This window comes from Anopheles moucheti, chromosome 3, assembly GCF_943734755.1.
Source record: "Anopheles moucheti chromosome 3, idAnoMoucSN_F20_07, whole genome shotgun sequence".
In the NCBI taxonomy this organism is placed as follows: Eukaryota; Metazoa; Arthropoda; class Insecta; order Diptera; family Culicidae; genus Anopheles; species Anopheles moucheti.
The window spans coordinates 40,680,364-40,708,316 of NC_069141.1; the positions used below are offsets into that span (position 1 = coordinate 40,680,364).

Consider the following 27,953-nt stretch of genomic DNA (forward strand, 5'->3'; position numbering starts at 1 on the left):
CGGTGTTACGTGTACGCCCCGGCCCGGCTCAAAGGAAGCAGGCGACAGTGAGAACCATTCGGAGGTCGAAAGGGTTTTCCCGTCTAAATGATCGGAAAATGCTCGGAATCGGCAAAGCGATCCGGATGGCGGAGGTGGGCCAGAATGTTTACACATTCATGAGTACGTCTCGTCTGTGACTGAAGGCGAGCAGTGACGCGTCCGCTCGTATCGTGCTCGGTTCTTTGGCATGCGTGATCTGTCTTCACACGCCGGCCCCAGGCTTCGGGCACCAGTTCCGTCAGTTCCGGAAGGGGAAGAATGGCATAATAAATAATAGAAACATTGCCATCAGCTTCGAACAAATACGACAACGCGGGCTCGATTCATTTCGATTCTAACGAAATCTATGGGCGGAAAAGGAATTTTCCTTCCCTCGTGTCTGTGTGGGATGCGTTTAATTCAATAGTCTTGCCTTGTATTGATGCCGCTGAAAAGATGTTGGTAAACACGGGGAAATGTTCTTGCTTTAGAGGTACAGAAGAATGCCACGTTGGTGTAACCCCCGTTTCCCAATGTTTGTTCTACCAATTGACGGTCTAATCCTTATTTTAAGAGATTAAAGCAATAATGTGAAAGCATGTTTAGAAAACTAAAACAAAAAATCCCAAATGGACACATACAAAAGTTCTTAAACATATTAAGCGTTAGTCTCACAAGCAATCAATGTTGCAATCGATTTATAATTTTGTAATATTTTGTTCAAACATACACAGTAGTGACTCTTTACAGTTGAATTTTATATTATATAAGTTAAGTAAAATTTAGATTTCAATGAACAATTTTGTAAACATATTTCAACCAACAAACTATTACTTTCATTACACTTTCAAATGGGCACTTGGCTCAGCACAGGTCGTAAACAAAACCTTTCATCTCAGGCACGCATGCGGTGATGTGTCGCACATGGAGCGCATTAAGTGATAGTAAGTGGAATCATGCAGTCAATCCTCAGATTAGTTCGGACTTATTTCTTCTGACCAAGAAAAGCGAAAAAAGTGAGGTACAAACGAACTAAACCGGCTGTAAACTATCGCGCACCGGTGTGTAGCAGCCCACGAAATGTTGCCCCGCTGGGTCGTAAACAAGTGTATGCCAAGTAAACATTTTTCGTCCGCGAGAAGGATTGTTTTCCGACGGCATAAGGCGCGTGATCGATTGCATACTGTGGGCCGAGGATAGAAACCGTCCAAACTCGTACGGAAGGGGTGGGTAGAAAAATGTGTGGAAAACTCTAAACCGATAACTTCGGATGCTGCTTGGAAGAAAAAGGGAAGAAAAACGAGGCAACGTCCCCTTTGTGCGTCAGGATCGTCCCGCTGTGGACGGATGTTTTCATTTCGGCTAATGATATCATCAGTCGCTTAGAACGTGGTTTCATTGTTTATTGTTACAATCGGCAGTCTAAATGGTTTGCCTGTGACCATGTTACGTGCGGGGTGTGGAACATCACCGCGCAGCGTTTCGGTTTGGACGGGTGCGCTCAGAAACCTATCGGCGACTGATGCGCACGCTTACAAAAATAAATCATTAACCCTTAAACAGTTGTTGTTTTATGACGGTAGAACGATGACAGCAGTACAATGCTCGTTACGTTTTATGTGAAACAATATTCAATTTTGATTGTTTTAAATATAAATAAACATACCAACGAGTTCAATGCACCACTGAAGATTAATAATATTAATATTCATATTATTCATAATATTCAAATAATTATTAATTTGAAAAAATACATATCAATATATTTTACAACATTTTTTCTTATAACTTTGTTTTTGGTAGTGAGTGAAGAATGTAGAAGTGACTGATTCACCTTCAGGTTTTTCATACAGTATTCTAGATAATCAACAGATCCAGATAATCACTGTTGATTTACTAAAATAATTCTGAAATTGTACAAACCGTCCTATTTGCTATCGTCGCAAGTAATGACATATCTACGATTGTCGTAGAAAATTAATTCAAATAATTGTCCTTTCTTCTTGGACGACGCAAAACAATAAATATTGAGTCTTAATATGGCTGCGAGGATGAGTCGCTATCCATTTCAACCCTCCATGGACAGTGCATCAGGGAGGAAAGTTATTATTTATGTGCTCTACAGCTGCTGTTGCAGAAGTTGTAACAAGGCAAGCAGCATCGCGATAGAATTTTGCACATACTCTCGAATGCTAATGGCAATTAGAAAATCCCGAAGAAATCAGCCCCATCGTGTCGGTAGTGCGTTGCATTGATTTATCCAAAATCCTTGCGCCGATACTGGCAATAAAGCAGGAGCATTACAGATAGCTCGGGCAGGACGCTACCACGTCCTAGGACAACAACTGGCGCCATCGACGACACACCCTGGGCCGACTAGCGAAGAAAGTGTAATAAAAACAAAAAAGGAGGGAATGAGCGTCACTATCAATTTATTACATTTTAACGCAACATGTGCCGTAGGATTAATTTTGATGCCGACCGCAACGAATGGCGGAACGAAAGGCCGAACGACCAAATCGCAACCGTGTGTGTGTGTCCGTTTCGACAACGGACTGCTTATCTTTGCCAAACACGTGCGCACATTGGGCTGCAGAGGATGAAGTTACTGTTTGCTGGGAAGTAAAGCCCTGTGACAGCATGCTTCGGACCGCGTTGTATCGGAAAGTCGGAACCGGTATCGGTTCGATCGGAAATCTCAAGCTGTTATCCGACCAAATTGAGCCCTAGCTTTCCGTGATCGCGTGCCAACATAATTCACGCAAGTGCTTTCTTGCCATCCTTCGCCACCCATCCAGTAGCCAGTAGTGGTTTGTCGATTTCCAGCCTGTTGTTAGTGTCTTCCGGCGTATTTGGAGCATCTTGAGCCTTTTGGCCCCGAGAATGGCACCGAAAGAAATGCGAGGACACAGATGGGACGGCAGATAGCGATCGGATCACATAAGGAAAATGAGTTTCCTGCCCTTGCATGTGCACCACTTTCTGTTCCATCCCTGCTACTCACGCCACCGACGGTGTTACGGGAACTACGCGTAACTGTTTCATCGCATTCGCACAACCAAAGCCGTAGAATGTTAACCTGCGAAGGGGGAAATTGTCGATTTGAATTTAGTGAAATTATTTGACTGTCGTACTGGCAGAAGTCACGTTGGATTTTCCTTTTAGCCACGTTGTTCTTTTTTTTGTTTTTTGCTTGTGTGTGTATGTGTGTGTGGAAAGCCGCACGATTTCGGAATGCGTCGTAGACTCTTGGCTTATGGCAGTAAAAATTCTTAACCCGAAATCGCTCCAGTGTCGTTTGCAGTTGTTGCGGTTCCGGATTGTTCCGGTGGCAGTGCAAACGGTGAAGCGAACCAAGTAGCGTCAGTGGAGGTACAGAGAGTGTGTGCTGGCCACAGTTCCACAGTTTGTGGAAAGGAATCCAAAAGTAACCCCTTAACGGAAGTCTTTTCAGCGTTGCGTTTGTTTTACTTTTCCATTCATGTTTCATGGTTGGTGCTTTTTCGGCAGCAATAAAATAGACCGATCCACCCAGGAGAGCGTTTTTAAAGAATTGTTATGAATGAAGGTTACAGGAAGAAGATGATGCGCGTAATATTGTGCTACCCTCTGTTTTCCCAAGCCAACATGTTCTATATACTTTCATATGTGTAGCAAACGTTTCATCAATTACCTTACATGACTTTTCTTGTCTTAAAGTGAAGCGTATACCACGCTACGATTGCGGCGATGCTCGGATGCCAAATGGACCAGAAAAAATTCCACCATGAATTACACGCATGAAGGCACCATTAACAATTCAAAAAGGTGGTTTGATTTATTTAGCACGAATCTGAAACAAAGCCAGCCGACATTTGCAACAGGGGAATTGCTTTCTTTGCTTAAAGCAACGTTGGGTAAAGGTATTGCACCGCAGCAGCAGAATTCGGTCAGAACGGAGTGAATGTATCTCGATGAATGTTGGGAAAGCGGGAAAATTAAGAGCTGGAATTAGAATATAATTTTATGTACTTTTGGCCGTGTTTTTGTTTCGAGATTGTGTATGCCGTTCAGCTAGGTTAATAACATAACAAATGTGGATGATAGAGCGATATTGGAGGGGATAAAGTGAAGGTTGGAGAAGAATATTTTTCTCCTATCGAGATATTGAGTTATAGGAAAATGCCTTTGGGACGTGTATGTGTTCGCAGTGAAGGAAGTGGTTGTTAAATCAGAGTTTATAGTCTCATAATACAGTCGTAAATTTGGATGACTTCTCAACCGCGATGTTTAGACGAAAGACACACATAACCGACTCAACCGGCTGGTTAGAGGCAGAACATCTTATTGCGCAATAATCAGGTCGCGATTGCTCTTCGCGAGAAAATGACGACAGATGTCAGGCAGGAAAAGTGCTCGTATGCTGGTCGGTGACACTGGCGCCAGTTTCGTTCATTTACCATTTCCGTCTCATGGATAAGTCGCAGTCAGCTGACGAAGCTGTTGAAAGGGTCCGCCGTGTTGCCTGTTGGAATGTGCGTAATGAAGCGCTGTGTTTGTGTTTTTTATTTTCTTCACTTGTGCTCATTTGAAAATGTTGATCATTTTCGCCCACAAAAAGCAACCTCACGTTCGTTAGTAAAAGAATGCTTCCACAGGCACAAAACTAATCACCGGTGACAAGTGACAACAGCTTCGTGCGCTACATCGACCTTTATGCCGATGGGGGCAGAAAAGAATGCAAGAAAAATGTTTGCCGATGGAAATAGATCATTGGTGAAAGGGGTAAGCTTATTATTTAAAAAAAAAAACACTCATATCCGCATGATTTATGTATGTACGTAAGCCATTTTGCTGCATACGGGCTAATAGAAGAGTGCTCAAGTGTGATTCATTAATCGATGTATATGTCACATTTGTAGTACGTACTGATTTTCAGGTTAGTATTCCATAATGCATGGTCTGGCCATATTGTTTATATCAACATGTTATGGTCTTCAACAAGCAATCGTCGTAACATATGTTTAAAAGAAGATTTTTTCTTAAAAAGTATTAGGTGCGCTTATAAATAACGGCCGTTTTTGAGGAAATAGGGTCGATCAAAGTATTGTTAATTATTATTTATTACTTTCTTCCACCTTTCGGGTAATAAAATGAATAATTTCGGGTAATAAATAAAGGAAAAACAACAATGAGACGAAAAAAGTAAAATACATTCAATTTAATGACATGGTTTTTAATCCTATTATCTATGTTGGTATAATTTGATTCCGCTAACTCTGGCGATATGTAGCAATGAACTTTTTACAATACAATGATGAATAACTTTATAATGAACTTTTTACAATACACATCATCCTTTATGATATTATGTCAAACTAAATGGTATTGTTTGGCATTTTATCGATCTTTAAACATATTAAAATTATTTGTTCAATAATTTGCTCAACAGAGATAGCATCATTTAGCTATAAATTATGTATATGATCTCTTTTACTTCTTCTTCTTGTGTCTCGGTTCTGCAGATGGTGCTAGATTACCAATCCGTTTTCCGAACTCTCGTTTTGAAGCTATTTTTTCGCTCTTAAGCTATATCTCTATACTTCGTACAGAACGGTTCAAAAACAGTTCAGCTGCAAAATGATTAGTCTCTATTTCCATTCGGACTGCAAACAATTACCGTCAAAGACAGTTCGTAGGACCTGGTAGTCAAAAATGACAAAAATCGTCCCTTTTCTTGTACCTTTCCTTTTCCTTTTCCTGTTCCTCTTCCTTTTCTTCAAAAATAGCCCTTTTACTGCAAATAACAAAATAAAAAAGCAAAAATAACTGAATAATTTCTTATTCAATCTTTTGTCGGAAAGAGCTATGTATTTTACTATGTAAGCTATGTAGCTATGTAACAATGGTCACGTTCAACTAAAACGAACCAGCTATCATGGACTAGCACAAGGGTCCTGTCTGAGCACTAGCCCTGCTTTATAATTTTTATGTGAGTGAAATAGATCCTTGTCTAGTTCCTAACTGTAGTATTAGACAATTGGCAGACGACGGCGTCATTTCAGTCGCTAGCAGGGACGCTGTCGAAATACAACAGGCTTTACAGGCAAACCACTCTTGATAACCTTGCCGAGTGGTCCTATTACCTTGGTATCAAGTTTTCTCCAACGAAAACTGAAATGGTAGTCTTTTCTCCTTTTAGCGACATCGAAAAAAAATAGGGAGAAAGGACTATGTGAACCAAACATTGATGTCTTTTTATACGGGGAAAAGATATCAATCACCAACAATTTGCGATACCTTGGTGTTTGGTTCAACTCCAGGCTCAACTGGAGCATGCACATCACCCAGCTGATAAAAAAATGCTCGAAAAGAATCAACTTTCTAAGGACAGTCACAGGATTTTGGTGGGGCGCACATCCATCGGTTGACTTTTTAGGATATTTGAAGTAATGATCGTGGCAAGGGAGCAAAACATATCTGCATCTTTGACATTACCGTCGCCAACTGATCCTCTGAGACCAGACACGATCAAAATCTCCTTCAAGCTAGTATTTTATCGCTCCGTTGATTATACTAAATCCTAAGATCCGTGTTTTAAAATCTTGGCCGTTCGCTGTCGGATTTCGGATCCTTGCACTCCGTATGATACCAATCAAAACAATGTAGGAAAATCGATGCAAGTTATGTTTCAAACCTTCTAGTTTTTCGTTCAATGTATATATTATGAGGGTGGGTTATAAATTCTTACATTCAACCACCTAGTTAGTTGCATATTCTCATTCACATTCATTCATTCTTATTGAAACCAAGTTGAATTCAAGTACCATAACAGTAAAGAAAAGAAAATTAGTCAACCACAGTAACAAATGGGAACTACTCTCCGTCCCTTTCAACTTACCTATGTCTCTAATCTTTCAAAAATACTGGCACTCGTATCTTCCAAAATGGTGGGAACTATTCTACTTTAAGTGAATTTAGTCATTTCTCCAATACTTCAAAATGACTGAGGTTTCCGATGTTATGCGATGTAGATAAAAAAGAAATTTACAATTAACCAAAACTTGACTAGTCCAACTCGCTAACCAATCATCATCATTGTGCAAGATCATTCTAAATTCTTAACAGATCGTAGTTTTGTAGATGAGTTACGGGTTTCATTCAAATACCTGTGGTGAGTCTATTACGCAATCTCGCACGCAATCAAGCGGTGGGGAGAAACAGATATACATAATAAAAAAAAAACAAATAAATAAATATACCCAATTATCGTTTTCTCTAGAAAGCAGTAAATAGACATTGGATTACCTTAGTTAGAGTCTCGAAGAAACCTGATCTATGTGATTTTTGTTAATGCTATGCTAACTATGGTATGGTATGAGTCTGTCGGTAATTGTAATTGTCGAGCTATTACCTCGAAGCTGATTAGCGACCTAAGATATTAAATGTAGATAGTCACTTATAAATCTCCTTTGTAGTAGTTTAATAGTTTGTATGAATCCGTGTGAAGACTATCTGTGGGAGTAACAATGGCAATCCTCGAGATTGTATCCCAGACTGGGTGGGCATATTGTTGTGCCTTGTTTTCCGCGCTGATACCGATGGCTTTAGATTAATGTATATTTTCCATTAATTATCCTACTCGTAACTATTTTGCAAAGGGGAGATTTTTTCAGAAGATTTCACAAATCGTACTACTCAGCCAAATGACGAACCATCAATCAAGTTAGTGGCTAGTGGATATTCAAAAGATCTACATTTCGGCGAATGTACCACGACAACAATAATCTTTCCCATAAAAATTGCTTTCGTGTGCTTCCCGATGCTTTTAACGAAATCAATCAATATCTCCTATGCCATTGACTTTATGTTTCGTCGGTGACGGTGACATTGCGTACTTCGGCATGCCGGCGGCCGATTGTAGAGGTTTTTTTTTAGAAGTACTGGCATTTTTTTTTAGTTCCACCCACCCAAGCCTCCATTGTCACATATGCACCGCGGTACATTGTTTGGCGGAAACATACTTTTGACATCGTTTGACAGCAGGAAATCGAAATATGGAAATGGCGAGTACGTAAAAATCATAATGCATAGAGCAGTTGGGACTTACGTACAGTGTTGCGTTTTTTGCTAACTTCCTTTCATACAACCCCTTCATCCTTTGGTCAAAGTTGGCTCACTGAGTACGCCAACGTGAACGAATCTGGCGAGAGAAAAAAAAGCATACGATTCGGGTTATGTTTCCCGAGTGCTCCCGAGTGTCTATTTGATTTTGTGAAGTAGCGTTTTTCCCCGCACAGGCCATTTGTGTTTGGTTTTGGCTTTTTGGGAAAGGATTTTTCAATCTACTAGCAAACTTACTCTCTTTCCGCTTGCGGTGGCACGAACGTCTGCATAAATCTTTTGCTTTCCTCTACCCTGCGTCACCCTTCTGTTGGTGTGCAACCCTTGCAAACATGTATGTGTGAAAAGGCATGTGAGAAAACGGAAGACAAGCATACCTTCACAAAATATGACCCTACTGAAAGGTAACGTTAGGTCCTACCAACCGAACGTACGCGCCTTTGAGGCAAATCCCTTTTCGTTGCTCTGTGTGAATTTTATTATGTTCCGTGAAAAGGAAAGCAAATAGGCGGAAAATGAATAAATGTAAATATTCGCAATATGGACAGGTGTGGCGGTACAAAAAAAAAAGAATTATAATTTATGAAACGTGTGCTTTACGACGTATAGCGTATAACGTTTAGAGTTTGAAGTGTACTTATTCTAAATTATAAGTAGCTCCAACCTGGCCAATTAATAGGCATGCATTAATCTGATGCGTTTAGTGTATAGCTGGCCACGTCACGATCCCAGAACCTGTATGTAAAATGTAAAAATTTGTACGATCCATCCCTCAATACATAAATTGAAATTCTTCCACGTAATCAGAGTTAGATAAGCGCATGAAACAATTGCATTTCACGTGGCTTACTGCTCGATTCTAAAGCAATTGAAACATTACTCACTAACTTTATGGCACACCAAATGCTACACTCAGCACTGACTCCTGCGCTAACGATGGGGCGTTTTAAGTTCTACCGATTCGTTCCACATTGGTACTAAGGTATCAACAAGGGTGCCAACAAACAACTAGCTGACAAATTCCACCCCGAAACGCGTGTACCTTCTTCGCCCGGTTTGCCACCGAACACACAAATGCATCCATGCAACGAACGCGGTGCAGAAGGTCTTCTAAGCTGATCTGTTGGAACAATCCTTAAGCAAGGCGGAAAAAAATATCATGAGAATGAATGGAGCACACAAGATAAAAGAGATTCGTATACTACAACAGTGCACTAAAGTGCAAACTTTTCCACAGCATATACGTGTTGGTTATTTTTTTTCATTCTGACCTCACGTTCTTTCTTTTCTTCGTAGATGCTCTGTACGACTGTTTTTGTGGTAAATGTGGTTACGGGGAGTTGTTTTCCTGAATATACTTTGCGTTATATGTCGTTTTTTTACCATTCTCTATATTCCTCTTCCAACTTTGATACCAACTGTCTATGGTTGTCTTTCGCTGCATGGCACCGACATGAACAAAAAGTTTATGTTTATTGAAAAAGCTTCGAGTAAATCGTATGCAGAAGAGTCTTGGTCCTTGATGGGAACCCGAAAAGAATGGGAAAAGTATTTCATGCGTACTTAATTTAGAAAAATATGCTTCTCCGCCTTGGCATTCGCAAGACCGCTGCACCGCCTACACTTTGTGCGAAGCCGGATGTTTTCGAGATTGTTCCGGGCATGTGTCATCATCCTTTTCCATGTGTGAACTAAGTCTATTGTTGTAACGGCATTTGATCGGCTGATCGAAGACAGAACACCAGCAGTTTACACACTTTTTTGTCAATGTGTAACAAGGTAAAGTAAGGTTATATTAATGGTAATCAAAAATTGATTTTCGCATAATGATGATGAAAGACGAAATTATCTTTAAGGTATTTAAATTCTGCTAATTGGTTTTATTACCATGTTAAAAGATGGCATCAAATAATATTTTTTGTGCACCTGACGGTTTCCATACTGTTCCCATAATTATTCACCCATTAGTAATTGAACATTGATAAATTGTTAAAAAAATAAAATTACATTTAAGAAACTTAGTGGTTAGTATTTCTTACAATACTTTTTGAACTTTGATTGAAAGAGAAGATCTTTTTTTTATTTAAACCATTTTAAATTAATCCTAAACTCTGCTACTACAAAATATTTTCTCAAAAAACCCCTCACTGGCGATAAAAATTTTAATCATGATCTTCTTAATGATAGAGGACAATCGTTCTTTCACGAAGAACCGTTCCCTTCGCTTTATATCACGGCGAAGCGGGAAAAGTTTTCGAATGGGTCGGTTCTACGGTTGAATTCAATGCTCGTTAAAACAATCTTGAACTCATCGACTTCATTAGGCTCCTTTGGCGAACAAGGAGTGAGTAACCCCATCCGGCCGAACCTATACACATCACCGCATGCCAAGGCTGGAACGCCAAACGCGTTCCACAGAAAGCGAATGGAAGAGATAAAGGTTATGTCTGGTGCCGCATACCCTGCATTCGGACGGCACAATCGGATGGCCGCCACAGAATTGAACGCGACAGCAACGGCTCCCAACGAGTGTAGCCTTTAATTTTATTTACTTTGGCTGTCGACATTTCCGGAATATTAAAAGAATATACGTAGCCCATGCCCTGCGGACTTGAACAGTGTGGAGCAATAGATAAATACACTCCACGGAACCGTTGTTCTTCGGCGCAAACAGTGGGAAGAATGCACCACACCTAAAAGGATCCATTCCGTATGTTGCGGATGTATGTAACATTTCTTATTCTCCTTTCTGTCGCTAGACCGAAGACCGTGGAGATATGGGAACTGCGCTCTTGCGTCTAAAAAGCAGAGAAGAAACGAAATTAGGTTGAATCACCATTTCAGTATCAACCTTAATTGAATTACAATTGTATCCTTTCATTCACCATCCATGCCATCCATACGATTACGTGCCACGGATTGTGTCCTGATCGTTCCGATCGTAGCGAGAGGACCTCCGTCCGAATGGGACAGTTTTCACCGTCGGAGAAGTTGTTCGCTTTCGCTCTAAGGCTCCGCTAGATATGGCGGACATTATCGGTTGCGATTGAAAGTGAACTTTTGGGGAAGCAATCTACCGTAGTCTGGAATCGTTGCGGAAAATTGTCGTTCGTGGTGAAATACAGACAAAGCGAACCGATGAGTTTTTGGTGGACCACTCTAAGACCTGATTTGATAGATTAGTATTCGTAGACGGTATCCACTGTTCGAAAGGATAAATTAAAGATATTCCACAGGGCGGGGCAAGTCTACCATCGTTCTGATATGGGCAAAGAATTGATTGTTTTAAAAGCTTGCTGCTTGCATTTGGGATTACTTTTTAAAAAATTTTAACTATCTTCCACGAAAGTTATTGAATTACAGATTATAGTATATTGTTAATGTATTTCTTAATTGCTTAAATAAATATATATCAAGATATTTGTCAGCCATATTTTCAGGTGAGCAAAATCTACTCATTGCAATTTATCATCATTCGAGTCAAACCTGTCGCTGAAAAACAAAACCTAAACCTGAAGTGGAACTTTTCTGTTAAAGTCAACCTTCTGGTTTTAACTCTGGCATGCTTCTTCTGCTTACACATCGTCACATCGTGTTTTCTGCTGAACTCATCTCTAGGGATCCCGAAAAAAACGTATTACACGTGACGGGAATAAGGAAAGCAGTAGTTCATTCGCCAGTAGCCACTGAAATGATGAAAAGGGGATTTTTTTAAAATGTCATCCCTGAGTGAATAGCCGAAAAGCCAATTCCTCAAACATCATATGCATCCATGGTACCCGCAAAATAATTATAACATGAAAAAGGATAAATTTTATGAATTGACGGTATGGTATAGCTATAATGAGGTGTTTTTTTTTGTAATAACCTGAAGCTATAATCTCTTGTTGGAAGAATTTAGAAATTTCACACTGTTTTTGTACAGTGTGCTAATTAAAATTCAAAACATACCGTTACACATTCACAAGATTTTTAGATGGTAAATGAGCTTGTAAATTAGTTTCCATGACAACATATTTTCCAGAACGAAAATGAAACTACGATGCACGAGCATTAGTTTCCAGTCCGAGCAAACACGGAGGGTGGTTTATATCGATTTTAATGAGCACACCGTACGAACGACGCTCACTTCGGTTGCTGTGGGTCATATGAACTTTGTTACCGGAAGCTGTCGTCTAGCTGACGGGCACCACACCTGTTGATATTCAATAAGTTAACGTTCATGTCAAACTGCTCATCTACTATTTACAGGTCCGCTGACTGTCAATGCCGCATTCAGTAATCATGGAGTAATTCTTTTCTCTTCGTTTTGTGTTACAGCCGTGCTGGAAGATCCAGAGTTTACGGATGTCATAGAAAACATAACTGTGCCAGCAGGACGAAATGTAAAGTTGGCCTGCTCGGTGAAAAATCTCGGATCATACAAGGTAAGTTAAAACAAAACAAAATATTTAAACGAAAATGTTGTAATTGCAAAGTGTTCCAAGTGGTATTTATTTTTTCAATTTTATTTCAAGTTCAGATCAACATGTTTACCGAGCGGTTCTGGTAAACTTTTTACACATTTCAGTGCGGTTTTTAATTATTCCTGTTAACTTTTTAAAATGAAAAACTGAACAAAAAACCAATTTCCTTCATTTCTTTCACTACTTTTTGCGTTCACATTAAACTCACTTTGATCTTCCATATTACGGCACCGAAAAACATTTAACTGAAACGTCCCACCTCATATTTGACCTCTATTTTAGCATTCTCTTTGGCGTATCAACATTCCAATTTCTGTCGAATTTAGTTTTTCTTTGCACACCTTTCACGCAGCGTCACTACCAACTACCAATGCGACCGAACACAACTGAAATCTCAATTTCGGACGATAGTGTCGGTTTGTCCTGATTTCCGCGTCCCAGAATAAATTCCTCCCATCTCTGCCCCCAACACTACCATCAGCAGACGAGACGATTTATAGGTTTGTTTACGAAATTTTTGCAGCACACTTTTCGGCTAGACTGATGTAATGGATTTTCACCGATTCCCCCAGGACTCGGGAGCGTACTGTACGAATGACTGTGGACTGGCAAATGTAGAAACGCAGCTCCGGACCGCTACAGATAGCTGAGCTTGGTTCAAAAACCACCAGCATGCCACTGAATTTAACTTCTTTGGCCAGTTTGGTTTTACTTTTGCTGAATGGAGGAATTCCGCAAACGAACGGTAGAAACGGTCTGGATAGCGTATGGCCTGGGCCGTATTCGTGTCGCCATCGCTTCTGTAAGATTAGTAGATAAGGAACTTTTGCAGAGCACGAAGGATGCAGGATGGCAGAGCGTATCGGTACAAGCTGGTAGATTTTGGGGCTAATACCGTTCACACTATCGACCACTTCAAGGGCTCGATTCGGGTTGCCCTTCGACTTGTACCGTTACCGGTGGTTCGTTCGATTGTGACATAAATTATGTATGGTCAGCGAAAGCGAAGAATCGAAGCTGTTCGGAATAGTTTTGATTTTAGTAGAACACATCGTCTCGGGCAATGTCTTGTCGAAGAGCATTGCACAGTACGTGACGCGGGTAACGTTTAATTAGTTCCCGCATGGTGTGATTGGTGGCCGAATTGAATACAAATATTTTGCAAATAAACATTATTTGAGCACAGTTGCTGGGATTATTTGGGCATAGGTTCAAATTAATGATGAATAGTTACGGTAAATCGTACCTCTCAGACAAGCTTCTACAGATTTTTAGTTAAAATTGTTTGTTATTTTACACTAGCTAATCGAAAATAGACAATTTCGGAGATATTTTCGATAGTTAATCTATCTATACTAATGTTCTTGTCTTATTCCTTTTTTGTTGTAACATTGTAGCTTAGTATCTTAGCTACAAATAAAAAAATAACTCACTTTCTGTAGATATACAAATCCACGGATATTAAACGGATGGAATAGCGAGAAAAATGGGACAAAATTCCGAAAAAATTGAGTCAAGATTGAATGATAAGGCATGTTTCTCATACCCATGCAATGGGCCTGTGTTCGAATTACGAAACCGTTTAGTGACACCTTTTTACTGCAGCAGAAACAGCATTTTCCGTGTCCGAAAGAGCACATTGTAAGGTTTAGTTTCATTTTGTGTACAATCTGAACAGTGTAAATTAGAGAAATAAAAAAGTTACTACTGCATTTGGTTTCATAGGAATAGTTTACACTAAAATACTTTTTAAATTATACTCCCTTCATTGCAATTTTCTCTGAGGTTGTAGTACATTTTAGTGGGATCAATCTGTGATTACATCAAGAGTTCTCTTATTTTGATCTCCTAACATTTTAACATTTTCCCACTGTCCATGCAGGACAGGAGGACAGCATCCCTTTGGGTGTCACTTTCAGTTGACACCACACGGCCCTTTAAATGCTGGGTGCAATGTGAAACAATCACGATTAGAAGGGAGCCACAAAGCAGGGAATGGGGAAAGATGAAGTGGGAAACAACTGAGGGAAAGCTGGCTTTGGCCTGGTTGCCTGTCTGCCTTTTGTAAAACAGGGGACCATCATGCTCGTCGATGGTTTTGGGGCGACCATAAAAGGAGCTTTGCACATCGGGGGCCATCTCCACCCACTGGGGCATGCCGACTGAATTCCCTTGCCACTCACTACTCACTTGCACTACCGATGTAAACAATAAAGGTCGACACAAAAGCGATAATGGGAAGAAAATGACGATGGCTGTTTTCTTGACTCAGTTTGAAATTAGTTTAATTTTAAAGCTCCCCCATATTAATTATGGTGGCGTGAAAAGCAACCCCGTAGCCACTCGTGCGCCTCAAATGGTGACGGAAGGCTGCTAAACGGAGTGATTTTTTTTCGGGCATAAAAATTCATTTTGTCGTTATTTGAGTTCCGTGCTGTAGGTGACCACGATTATCCTCGGCGACAGCATTCCTTCGAGGCATTGGTGTGCATAATGTTGATGTGCTTAAACGTGAAATCTTATATGCACGATCACGATTTGCTTTGAATTATAACGATCCAGTAAACTGACCACATACCACACCGTACCGTACGTTCCTATAGCTCCACATGAACTGTCAAACACGTTTGACAGTTCATGAAATTGCAAAGCGAACTGAAAGTTTTGGAATTTATTTTGGATCAATAATTGTAAAATTCAAGAGACTCTACTACAAGTAAAAATATTTCTAAACGACCGCAACAGCCATTTAAGATTCACTTTGTCTACAGAGCACATGGCACATGGGAGGTGTACTTGGCTTGGACCCAGCACCGAAAGTACCGGTAATGTTTGCTTTATTTAAATTACACCGTTTTAGGCCGTCTCTTTTAGGATTCTGTTCGATTGCAGTTGTTCCTACTGGGGAGCATGTGACTAAAGGCCAAGCCTAGCATATGTTTACACGGTTGTGTCATTCCTTGAGGCTGGCAACCGGACACTGACGCTGGGTATTCAATTAAAAGAACATTTTCCAACTTCCTCCCTTTCTTTCTCCGGCCTTGCTTATAAACTTTTTCAATGAGCTAATTTTGCCGTGACGACAAACCCGCTGCAGCGATCTTTTATCGCCACTGTCAGTGGTCGAGACAGTGGTTCCGGGACAGAACAGTGCCGGCCAGCTTACGGGTAATCTGGAACTCTCGAACAGCCATAAAACTGACTAGTCCACAGCGAAGGATGTTACCCTTTTCATCCGCATGGAATTCATAATGACCATTTTGCACTCGATCAATTTAGAACGGGACGCTTGGGCAGGACAAAACATCCACACAAGAATGGGTTTGCCGACGACCGAAAACCTTGGCGAGCCAGCGCCGCATTGAGCGTATGTGATTTAACGCCTTGGCTGCCTTTTCCCTGTATTAGGAGCATTTTAACGTGGTACAGAAGTGAGGAAATTTATGTTTGCAGCGATCATTGTTTACGATAAATATTAGCCAACTGCCTAGAGTTCAGCAGCAGGAAGCTGACTACGTCCAACTATTATGCGGTTCAGGTTACTAGTTTTGCACCAAAAACGGTCTATCGGTAAATGGTTGAGTTTAAATCAAATTTGTTGATTACTTTAGTAAAAAAGATTCCATTCTGACGTTCTGTTCAAAAAACGTATCGTTACAGCCGTTAAATTAATTTCTTCTCACTGCATTCTACTTCACTGTTCTCAACAGGTTGCGTGGATGCACTTCGAACAGTCAGCCATACTGACCGTGCATAATCACGTCATCACACGAAACCCGCGGATCAGCGTCACCCATGATAAACACGACAAGCACAAAACGTGGTTTCTGCACATCACCAACGTCCAGGAGGAGGACAAGGGCCGGTACATGTGTCAAATCAACACGGTGACGGCAAAAACACAGTTCGGCTATCTGCATGTCGTGGGTAAGATACGTCACTATTACTTTCCGTTTTTTTTCGTTGCTTACTGTAATGAATAGAAATGATTGGTTTTTAATTAAATTTTGGTGGTACGTTTTTGAAAGATTTTTTCTTTCGTCGTCCATTTTAAATTATTTCGTTAAATCCAATACTCCATAAAATTGTATGCGCAACTTCGTGTGTATTGAAACATTTGATTTATGTCGATACCACGCATTTCGTACGCCAGTTTTAAATACACTGCGTGAAATATGAATAGCAGCACCCTTTTATTTTGACAATATTTTCAGAAGTTCCTACAATTTACCTACAATGAAGCTATGGATCAATTTTCTCTATTCAATTTAATAAATTATTAGAATAGGTTTCACCTTTTCGTGCATAGACGAAAAAATCGATAAACTGATTGAAATCAATAGACCACGTAAGAGAAAAACTAAATTAACATGTGAATAGATGAGTGTTATGGTTTGACTTAGTCTGAATTAATTCAGATACAGGTGACGTCATAAACAATATAGCCACAATGGGTCGTCGCATCATACATTCGGAAAAAAATGATACAAAACTGATTCTGATAAACTGATCTTGATGGGCACCCTTTGATCTAGATTTGTTTCGACGAAAACCCACGACGACGACTGTTACACGCCGAGCTTCTTCGGCAGACCACGCGAAGGACTGATCCTTTTGCTGAAGACTCAGTGCGACGGTAACGGAGTTTTCCCGGTGAAGCAGAGGTGGTGATTCGTCCCGCTTACCAGACCTTCCCGCTAGTTGCTCCTTATCCAATGCTTGGGGAGCCTATTCAGACAGAAGGGGGTAAGGTGCCGAAAACCAGAGCTCTGATAAAAGAAACCTTCACTCTTCGCTGTTTCTACTTCAACCGATTAACGAAAACTCCTTTATTCAACAATTGCTCCCGCTTATATACCCATTTTAACAAAAAATCATAGCTTCCTTAAACTATTTTTCATGCGGCTTACAATATTACTTTTTCCTATGGTTACTTCGATCCAAAAAATTCCAAATCGCAACAACGACCCATAGTCAGATTGTTTTTGAAAAGCGCCGTTAATAACGACAAAACTGACAACAGAGAGTAAAATCCCAAACATACGATGAATGATACGCCAACAATTTTTCGATAAATAATGAACCAGAAAAGAAAAGAATCGCAATTTTGTATATAATTGAAATTTCCGTTGACAACATGACGTGTTTAGTAGATTCTGCCTTGCAACAAAAACTTGAAGCTAACGCTCTGGTGATGGTACACTGACGGTTTAGGCACGGTCACAATTATAAGTTTATTGAGCCTTGGATTTTTTAAACAATCTCAAAGATTTTAGACTGGTCAGCAAATTATAGAAATCAGTCTATTGTTCATGGTCGTCTTTATGGCATATAATTCTACAACGATTACATGTTGCATCGTAGTTGCCAAAGTTGCTGAATGTTAAGTGCTTTCACATCACAGTGACATCACAGCCTATAGTTCGAATAAGTAACAATAATTTCGATAAAAGTCTAACATTCAAATGTGACTGACTAAATCGATCAAATGGCAATGAACAATTATTAAATGGTTTATATTTGTATTATTTCGCACAGTGTACCATTATGTTTTCTCTCAAATCGTCATCGGACGAATGATGTTAGCTAGCTCGAAAGTAAGTTCTCGTGAATGGTAATGAAGCTACGGTGCATTCAAATTGATATTCGATACTTTTTAATTACATCACATCTCGTTAAATGCACCAAACTTCATCTCGTTTATCAATTGCCGTTGCTGAATGGAAAATGTCCGAATGCCCATTCAACCACAGAGTTAACCCACCACCATCACCATGGTCCCAGCCAAAAGAGCCATAATTACGAACCGGGACTGTGACTTGTTGCATACAAACCGAGCGAACGGATCAGAACGGGATTCATGCCTCATGGGTTGCGTTGCTTTCGGGATGAACTTAATTGCCTACGAGCGTCACATCGTCCATTCATCACCCGTCATATGTGGCGTCCTGCTGCGCCTGTTGCACCGTTGGTGGTCCGTTTTTCTCCACTACCGCTGGCCAGCCTGTGGAAGGATTGGAGCAATTGTATAACGAATAGGCTCGTGTCATTAGTAGTCGAATGAAGTCGGTTGATCGATATATTACTGACGTGTGTGGCTTGATAGGAGCACATTTGGTTACGATAGTGACGGAAATATGATTTAATAGTCGACGCCTGGCATAATGTAATATGTTGTTCGCTTTTCCACATGCTTCATGTGTTTCACCAGCTGAAGCGAATGAGCTCGAACGAGCAGCAACCCTATCATATTCGTCATTTACTGTCGATTTATCAGTACGTTAATTCAATTACGACACGGAAGGACGTCTCGACGAGTCAATCGTGAAACGACAGTGATTAAGCTGACGTATGGGTAGCTCATACCATAATGATGTTCATTTCGAATAGCGTTTCTGAGCAGAAGCCAGTGTTGAGTGGAAACTGCCGAAAAATTGAAATTACCAACAGGAACATGTGGGGTGTTATTTCCTTTGTCCGGAAATAGTTTTCGATTGAGCAGGTTTACCAATGTAGTAATTGAAACTTTAATCGGAATAAATAATAATGGTTGGTTTTATTGCATCATTTCTGAATTATGCTAAAAGTAATCGATGAAGCGGTTTTTTGGATAAAAACCAAAACCAAAATACTATATAAGAAAATTGTTGCAATAGACTTAAGTAAAAAAATACAACAGAATACCTCTTTTCGAGATCTTAAGACACTGTTGAACTGTTGATTAGCAGTAACGAATTAAGAATATTCCACTGTCTCAAACTTTCATCTTTAAAAGCTCGTGGAATTTATTTCTCCTTCTAACGAAGAAGAAACAAAAATTCCTTCACATTAAAGCATCTTCCAAACAATTCCTACCATTATCTTGCATAGTATGGATTGAACCGGCCCAGAAGCTGCATCCATGCTAACTAGCATCCCGTTTGCTTTCTCCGTTCCGTTGCACTGTATTTCCCTCGTACCCTTCATGACAAATGTTCATTCCGTGAAAAACAGTCCGACAATCTACTGCTCCAGTTTGGGCACCGAAGGTTTCCCACACCGCCGGACGGTGTTTTAATCAATAATGGCCACGTTTGGAGCGAACAAATATTCCCGCCTGCTTCACGGGCAATGTGTCAGACCGCCAAGGCGTTATGTCTTCGGTTCGGTAGCAATTATTTTTGTTATGATTTCATAAGTTTTGATTAAAAACGAACACGGAATAAGAAAATTGTTTTGTCTGTTTTGGTTGCGTTGTACTTTCATACTACCGGCGCAAATGGTTTGATTTACATGGTCGTTTTGTGCTATATTTGTGCAGGGAATGATAACAATGGTTAATGGAGGAAACGGATGTTCGTCCTTCTTAAACTTCTTAAACCTTTTGAAGCAAAGCATTTACTTATTCATTCACGAGAATTTCGTTTCTTCGAAATATTGCGCTAGCACTAAGAAAAGTCTTAATTTGGGACATACATTTAACACTAAATTTACATACCGCTTCTTCGGCAAACGAAATATTCCAACGTATATAAATAGCTTGGACTGTGAAATCTCCCTCCCTTACTTGTGGTGGCAACCTCATGCCAATTCCTTCAAAGGGCACCGTAAAAGAAAATTCGAAAAATAAGCAACGTCAAAACTTTTCGCCGCACTTTTAGTGAAGTGAAAAATTGACGACTTTTTTCCGTAAATTAAATGTCATATCCACTGAAATCACACTCACAATTTGAATAACCATAATGCACTTGCCGCTCGCACGCTGGAAAGGGAAACGTGGCCGAAGCCGAATGTTTTCTACTTTCTTTGGAGAAAACTTTCGATTTCCCCGTCCAAAAAAACCGTTCGATCCTGGGCGTGATGCGTATTTTATGGTGTGTGCGCTTGAATGTTCCAAACGGGCGGTGAATTTTCCGATTATCATCGCTTCCACTCTCTTTAAAACTTGCCGTGCGGGTCGATGTTTAGAGCACGGGTACCGACGGGCAGAAAAAGTGATTTGAGATCATTTGCATTATTTATGAGATCGATATTGCCGGCGACATGGTTCATATGATTTTTACTCCGTTCGTGCGATAGCGGATGGAAGAGAGATTTCCGAACCGCCGAATGGAACGCGTGAAAATCCGAAGACAACTTCCGTTCTCACTTTTGTTGGGTAGCTTCACACCTAAGTTAGTGCCTGGCCAAGGCACACGGACGACCGAGCAAATCGCAAAGTTAACAGAATGAAAAGGCTTTGGAAAGTAATTGAACGATTTAAGAGATTTCACGTCTGTCAGAAATGCTCATCCTCCATCGTCATGTATTGATGATTGAAGATGCTGCCGGCTGCAACGAATTGACCTTCATCACCAAAATTACCAATAAAGTGATCCACCCGATGTGGACGATGTGCCACAATGCCGGTTGGGTTCTGGAAAGTTTTATGATCTGAAACCACACGTATTCCATTTTGTGCAATCTGATCTACGGACAAACTTTTACCTTGACCTCCCCATTTTGCTCAATTCGCCCCATTTTCAGTGCCTCCGAATATCGATGACTCCGTTTCATCCAGTGACGTGATCGTGCGTGAAGGTGCCAACGTAACGTTGCGCTGCAAAGCGACCGGAAGTCCACCGCCATCGATAAAGTGGAAGCGAGACGATAACACCAAAATTGCCATCACTCGCAACAACAGTGGTAAGTTGAGAGACGACGCTGAGCGACGCATCCCTGTGTTAGAGCCCTTGTCTGTGCAACGATGCACAATGTCCACTGCGGACCAATGCCACTAATTGGTTAACTTTCTCCCTGTTCATTGCCGTGTCGTGATCGCGGTTTGCTCATTTTTCCAGTAGTCCTCGAATGGGAAGGAGATGTCCTGACGCTGTCCCGAGTGTCGCGGTACGACATGGGAGCATACTTGTGCATAGCAACCAACGGTGTACCGCCAAGCGTTTCGAAGCGTATTAAAGTCAGTGTTGATTGTGAGTATATACGGTAACACTGGGTTTACCCACTTGGGTCTACAATCGCATTAATTACCATGCCACGGTAGCCGTCCTTGTGAAATATAATTCAAATTATAGAATGATTGATGTACGTTTCAAGAAATGCATCTATTTCAACTTCCTCATTTCAGTTCCACCGATGCTGTGGATACCTCATCAACTGGTCGGCATTCCGGTCGGCTACAACGTGACACTAGAATGTAATATAGAAGCTCATCCTACCTCACTCAACTACTGGACGCGAGAAAACGATCAAATGATACACGACTCCCAGAAGTACAAGTAAGAACAGTTGTTGCATGCTATTTAAATCAATGAATTGCTCAAAGAAAATTATTACAGTATAGTTTGTACTTTCAATCCAAAACAGTTGTCTAAAACTAACGAATTAGAAACAAACTGTTCATGTTAATTTAAATTATTCCTCTTTTTTTTAAATCGTAAATTTTTAAACTCTGAGATGTCACGTATCAATTGCGGGTTTCTTCATATTCCAGAACGGACACGGTTCCCGGCAATCCATCGTATAAGTCAGTGATGCGGTTGCACATAGGAGAAGTGCAACATAGTGACTACGGGATTTATAAATGCATCGCTAAGAACCCGCGTGGCGAAACGGATGGGAGTATCCGACTGTACTGTAAGTATTTTCTTAGGTTAGGTTTCTTAGGTTAGTTTAAGATATCAGTAAAAAATATGACTAATTTCTAACTATTTTTTTTTTTTGAAATTTTGTTGTACGTTTTAAAAATTATTCCTATATTTCATTGTACACGGTGCGAAGATTTAAAGAGCAAAAGGAATAATCAAATACATAAACCACATAAGCAGCACATGGCTCCTCTGGGTTACACTTCAGAGTTTGCAACCTGTTGCACGCTCCTCAAGCGTAACTGTAACGAAAGTGCATTGTACAAATAGCATGCCCGAGTAACTGGCAGCCAAAGCTTAACTTTCCTGCTGGTTCAGCCCGGGTGTTATTGTCCAGAACAACAAGCTCACACGCCATCTGGGAGTGTGTAGTATATTTTTCGAGTGTGTAATTTGCCACACACTTCCACCGTCCCACACCGTCGCTCCGGAACGGCTCCGGAACAATCCGTTGTCACGGAAACATATAACAACAGTGCAATGAAGAGCTCAATGCCAACAAGCCAACGATTGCAGCGGTTAGGACGACAGTCGATTCTCCGTCGCCCGGTCGGGCTTGGTCGCAATCTTGCGAACTGTGCACGCTTGAGACGATGGCAGAATGTTTGAGTAAGAGTTGCCTTTCTATCTGGTCTAGATTTCATTTGCACGTCTTGTCGCTCTTCGTCCTCGTTGACAGAGTTGGCAAAACTTGCCTTCGAAACGTGCCCGTTGATGACGATCTGTTTGCTATCCGTGACGGATGGTGACGGTAGTAGAGCTGTATGTACAGTTTTGAACATATAGTTGCTGCTGTTTTTTTTTCAGGACCATGACGTGACTAAAGAACATTTTAAAACAGTGTTTTGTTAATTTAATGTCACATTGAATATCGTTATTTGAATATAAGTTTCTTTAACAAGTGTTTGACTCATTTGTGAATTATATCGCCAGCTATTTGTATATTGTTGGAAAAATTTTCCTCGATGTGTATAAATTGTCAACAAGATACATGAATGTGTTTAATGTCCGTGCTCTTAAACGCTTTGCTACTTTATGATGCCAAACCACCACTGATATAGCATTTATCAATATTTTTTTCGGTCGAAAGACGTCAATATCTTTTTGACACAAGCTGAAGCTGGAGCACCAAAGTGGGCAAATCAATAATCGTCTAAGACCTTGACGAGTTCATTATTAAAAGATTCTGTTTGACGGGTTTGAATGTCATAGTTAATATTTTACCAATTAGGAGTGTGAATTCCGCACTGCAGCAGGTTGTCGAAAGTTTACGACAGTGTTTCATTAATGCTCGATATCAAACATATGATAGACCTTGTATAAATGTGCGACCTCGAGCAAAGTAAGTTCATTTTAGAGCATTCTAGGGAAGAATAAGGAAATAAGTGTCTGACGTGTATGGACACAAAAATAAATCAGTCTTATCGAACCAATTTCTGCAATTGACTGTTTTTTTAAATACTTTATAGAATTTACTTTTGATTTTTGTTTTGATTATCACATGAAAATGTTCTTAACTTCACCACATTTAAATCTCTTTCTTTACGTTCTTTTAACATAGCGTCGAGTCCTCCAACAACGATACCACCATCGACCACAGAAAGTATAACGACAACGGTACCATCAACACGAGTTTATGAGTCACCCTACGGTTTGTCTACGATGACGATAAACCATTTTGATAAAGGTAAGCGCAGAACGTTGCAAGTTTCAGCAAAAGGAATAATTATCCTTTTTTTGTGAATCTTTTCGAATCGCAAAGGTATTCGCTACCAGTCCGACTACAATCAGCTGGATCGTTCCGAGCATAAATCCAGTGATACGAGTCCGAACCGCGACCGATCGGTTGATGAATCTTCGGAAGTAAATGGTAAGTAAGGCTGCAGTTTAGTTTAGACACAATAGGCTCCCCTTCGTTCCATTTCTATACCGCATCTCATTTTGACCGTCATCTTGATATCCTGTAATATTTTGTGTTTGTTTGTTTCCCAAGGAGCTACATCATCATTCGTCCGATGGACAACACTTTTCGCGTTAATCTTGCACATGTTGCTCCTGCTACACCAGTGACGATGACTTTCACCATTCAGTTTCGTTGATCGGTCTCACGGTGTGCAGTGAGTGCGCCTTGTTACGATGTTGTTTACGTTACGTCCCACAGACACGGTGTGCAGCTAGGGAAATTATTTGTATCATCGTCTCGTGGTTATGTGCAATACGCCAGTTAGTAGTATAAGTGGCGCTACAGAGAATAATGTATTCCACAGCATTTTTGCACTAGATTTATGCAGTTTATTTTGTGCCCTAACGTTTCGTACGTCTACGTGTGTAGTTAAGTTTGAAGTGCGTATGCCAAAGTGCAGCCGGTTGTGTTACTCCTACTTCCAGCGTGAATCGAAACTGAAGTAAGAAACGAGTGAGCCGTTGTGGTCGAGCTAGAGATTGTGTTCTACCAAATGGAAGATGATCAATGTCAAGAAAGCAAAGCATCTACTTACCACACCCAATGCAGGCACAAATCGTTGGTTAGTATGTACATTAAATATGCCTTAATCTAGAAAAAGGGGTAGGAAATTGCAACAGACACTGGTGGTTTATATTACAATAGAAAGAGCAAAACAACGCAGTGCGGCACCGAACAATCTGTATGTAGTGTAAATTTGAACCAAGCATCATTTGCGACGTAAGGAAATTAAACCGCTTGGAATCGTTTATTTAGTTCGAAAAAGTTGCCCCATAAAGGACCCATTTGTTCACCAATACGGCATTATTTCGCAGCTGATTTGCCAGACGTTACTGCTTGCTTTTATTAACTCCCCTGTGTGAGTTCTGGGTGCCGCTGGGCAAAGGAACAAATTTAACAGTCGTCAAATAAAATTGTGTTTTTATCTTGCGATCTCACTTCGCCCTCCATTGCACGGGCTCTATTTGGGGTGTGTGGCTCCCGTTCCGGGGGTCGCTTTCCTCCATTGCACAACGATCGAATTTATGCGGCACAAACGACCTACGAGCATACTTTGCGATTTTATTTTACGAGCGTAGTTAGAAGCTAAAACGTCCCCATACGTGGTACTGCTTTTGTGTCTGAGAGAAAATTCAATGGGGCAAACAAACAAAAAAAAAACAAGAAGAATTGAGTTATTGCTGCTTCGACAAGATGCTTTGGTTTGTAGCATAGTACACGATTCAGTTGGTATGGATGTTGAGAAGAAGCTAAAAAAAAAACAACTAAATATTAACAAAAACCACTGATAAAATGCAGGTAATGAGGGCAGTTGAATGAAAGAGTTGGATGTCGATGAAAATCAAACACATCAATTACGATTCGTGGTTTCGGCGGGTGTTGTCGTAAATCAATCAAACCTAATCATAAGCTACTCGTTACGATACTTTTGGGCAGATACTCTACTGGATGCAGCAGCATGCAACAAACCAGCAGTAGGTACAAGCGAACGCCGATTTCGCATGACGATGCATTAATGTTGGATAAGAATCAAACTGTACCGTTGTATAAAAGTCAAACAAAACAAAAGTGTAATAGATAATGACACACTCACAAAAAAACAGTTTTACATGAACTGCTAAATGAGCTAAACCTAAGAAAACAGTTATTCGTAACGGCTAATTACAAGAGTAAATGGGCATTTATATCTTAGCATGAAGTTGGAAGATTAAGACAAAATTCAACAGTGCAGAGAATCGAAGAGAAACCCAAGCAAAATCAAACAATAAATCAAAGTTTTGCAAACCGCAAACCATTGCCACAGCGAGCTAACTAATCAACGAAGTAAATACCAACACGCACACGCAAAAAAACACGTACACTAAACACGAGTTTCCATTGGTGCATGGTTACCGAACTATGCTGTAAGCTAAACATTAGTTTCTTATTAGAGCATTTCAATGCATCCCCTATCCTACCCCATAGGTGGACGGTGAACGCATATACTAAAGCAAAAATGAATACAAATTACTCGTAATACTCAGTAGACGCACGGTGTGGGTGCATGCGATAAGTTAAGAAAACAAGAAGTAAACGAAGTAAAAAAAAACACACACACACCGGCAAAACCAACCATGTGCAGCACTAGCATTAAATAGTACATTGCAAAATATTGTTTCATAGCTAGAAGAAAATTGAGTGGCGATAAAACAGTGCAGTGACGACAACATGTTATCAGAATGGAAAATTCAAACACTCAATGATCGTTGTGTGGAGCGGCGTGAAAGCAAGTACGCAGGACAAGGGACAAAACTAAACGCGACGGTGAAACATAAACAGAACTGAAATATATATATTTTGCTTTACAAAAGCGGCAAAACGGTGGTGTTTGGGAAGTTATTTTTATAATATCACATGTTCAGCGTGTATTGCGGATTGCATCCCAAGACAATGTCCATTATCCTTTCGTATTCTTTCAGGTTCTTTGACGATTTTTCTCTCATCCACCTGGTTTTTAAGAGTCCTTATACATGATGATCCTACAAATTTTCTTTCGATTACTAATTACGATGACTGTTAAAGGGAATTCAATCACACCTTGAGTACTCTTCGCTTTGGAGTTCCCTCCACTCTTTAGATTTATGTCCTACCAGATGTTCTATTATTTCCTACTGCAGACGTCGCAACATCATCAGTAATTATTTCGTAAACTCCGTCATCCGCGTCGTTCATTTCTTGGGTGCAGTGGCGGATCAAACGGTAGGCGGAGTAGGCGGTCGCCTAGGGCTTCACCGTGTTGGGGGCCCCAAACAACTTGTGCCGATTGTGCGATTTTTGGAAATTTAGCAGCAGAGTTAATTTACAGCACAAAATCTAATTAAAAAGGTAGAAAAATGATCAAAAATATCCTTAGATTTTATATATCCTTGGTAAGATATTTTTTTATTTGATTAGCTATATCGGCCCGGTTACACGGCTACGCAAGAGGAGTATGCAGTGTATTCAAACTCCTTCTTCTTTATCGGCACGACATCCTCAGGATGTTGCAACTTACCATTTCGGGCTTTTTTTACTTTATTTACCCATAGGATAGTCACACGTGACGAAATGATCGCAAGTGTCTTCACAATGAGTGAAGAGATCGGCCCAGAAATTCTTGGATTTCTTGACGCACGGACAACCGACCTAAAATTGGAGCATCAAACTTCATACGCGAAGATCAAGTAAGCGATCGAAATTCACATTAATATGTGCAGGGCTACGAGGGTTGACAAAATGCTGACAAATTTGTCCAATGACCAAATAAACTGGGTAACTGCGAAAACCACTATACCGTTGCCGCGCACACAATTTTTTTCAGATTTCTGATGCCAGGAGAGCATGTTTTTCCAGAGGTGACATCTGCAGCTTGGGACAAATTTGCCCATCACAATTGCTATTGCATACTATCAAACACGTGAGAACGAACGCTAATTTAGGGAAGATCAATAAAACGGAAAGCGTCCTTCACCTCGCTCAAACTTTCCGTCGGTTGGTACTAAATTCCATTCTAAACCAGCTGTTTTCAGATTTCCGATACCAGGAAAGCATCCACGGAAGACGTAGCACCTTGTACAGCAATTTTGGTCGAAAACCGCCGAAAGATATGCAATATTTAAACATTAACTTTCCCCTTGGTCGAGTAAAATTTTGCAGCAATTTCGCTCAAAAACCGCCGAAAGGTATGCAATTTTTAAACACAAACTTTCCCGTTGGTCCTGAAAAATTTCTTCGAAAACTACCAGTTTTCGAATG

The 27,953-nt window shown here is 40.4% G+C and overlaps 1 pseudogene; it reads left to right on the top strand.

Annotated features, from left to right (window-relative positions):
• LOC128303608 (lachesin-like) overlaps positions 1–24,301 on the top strand; it is a 40,110-nt pseudogene extending 15,809 nt beyond the window's left edge.
• The last annotated feature ends 3,652 nt before the right edge of the window (positions 24,302–27,953 follow it).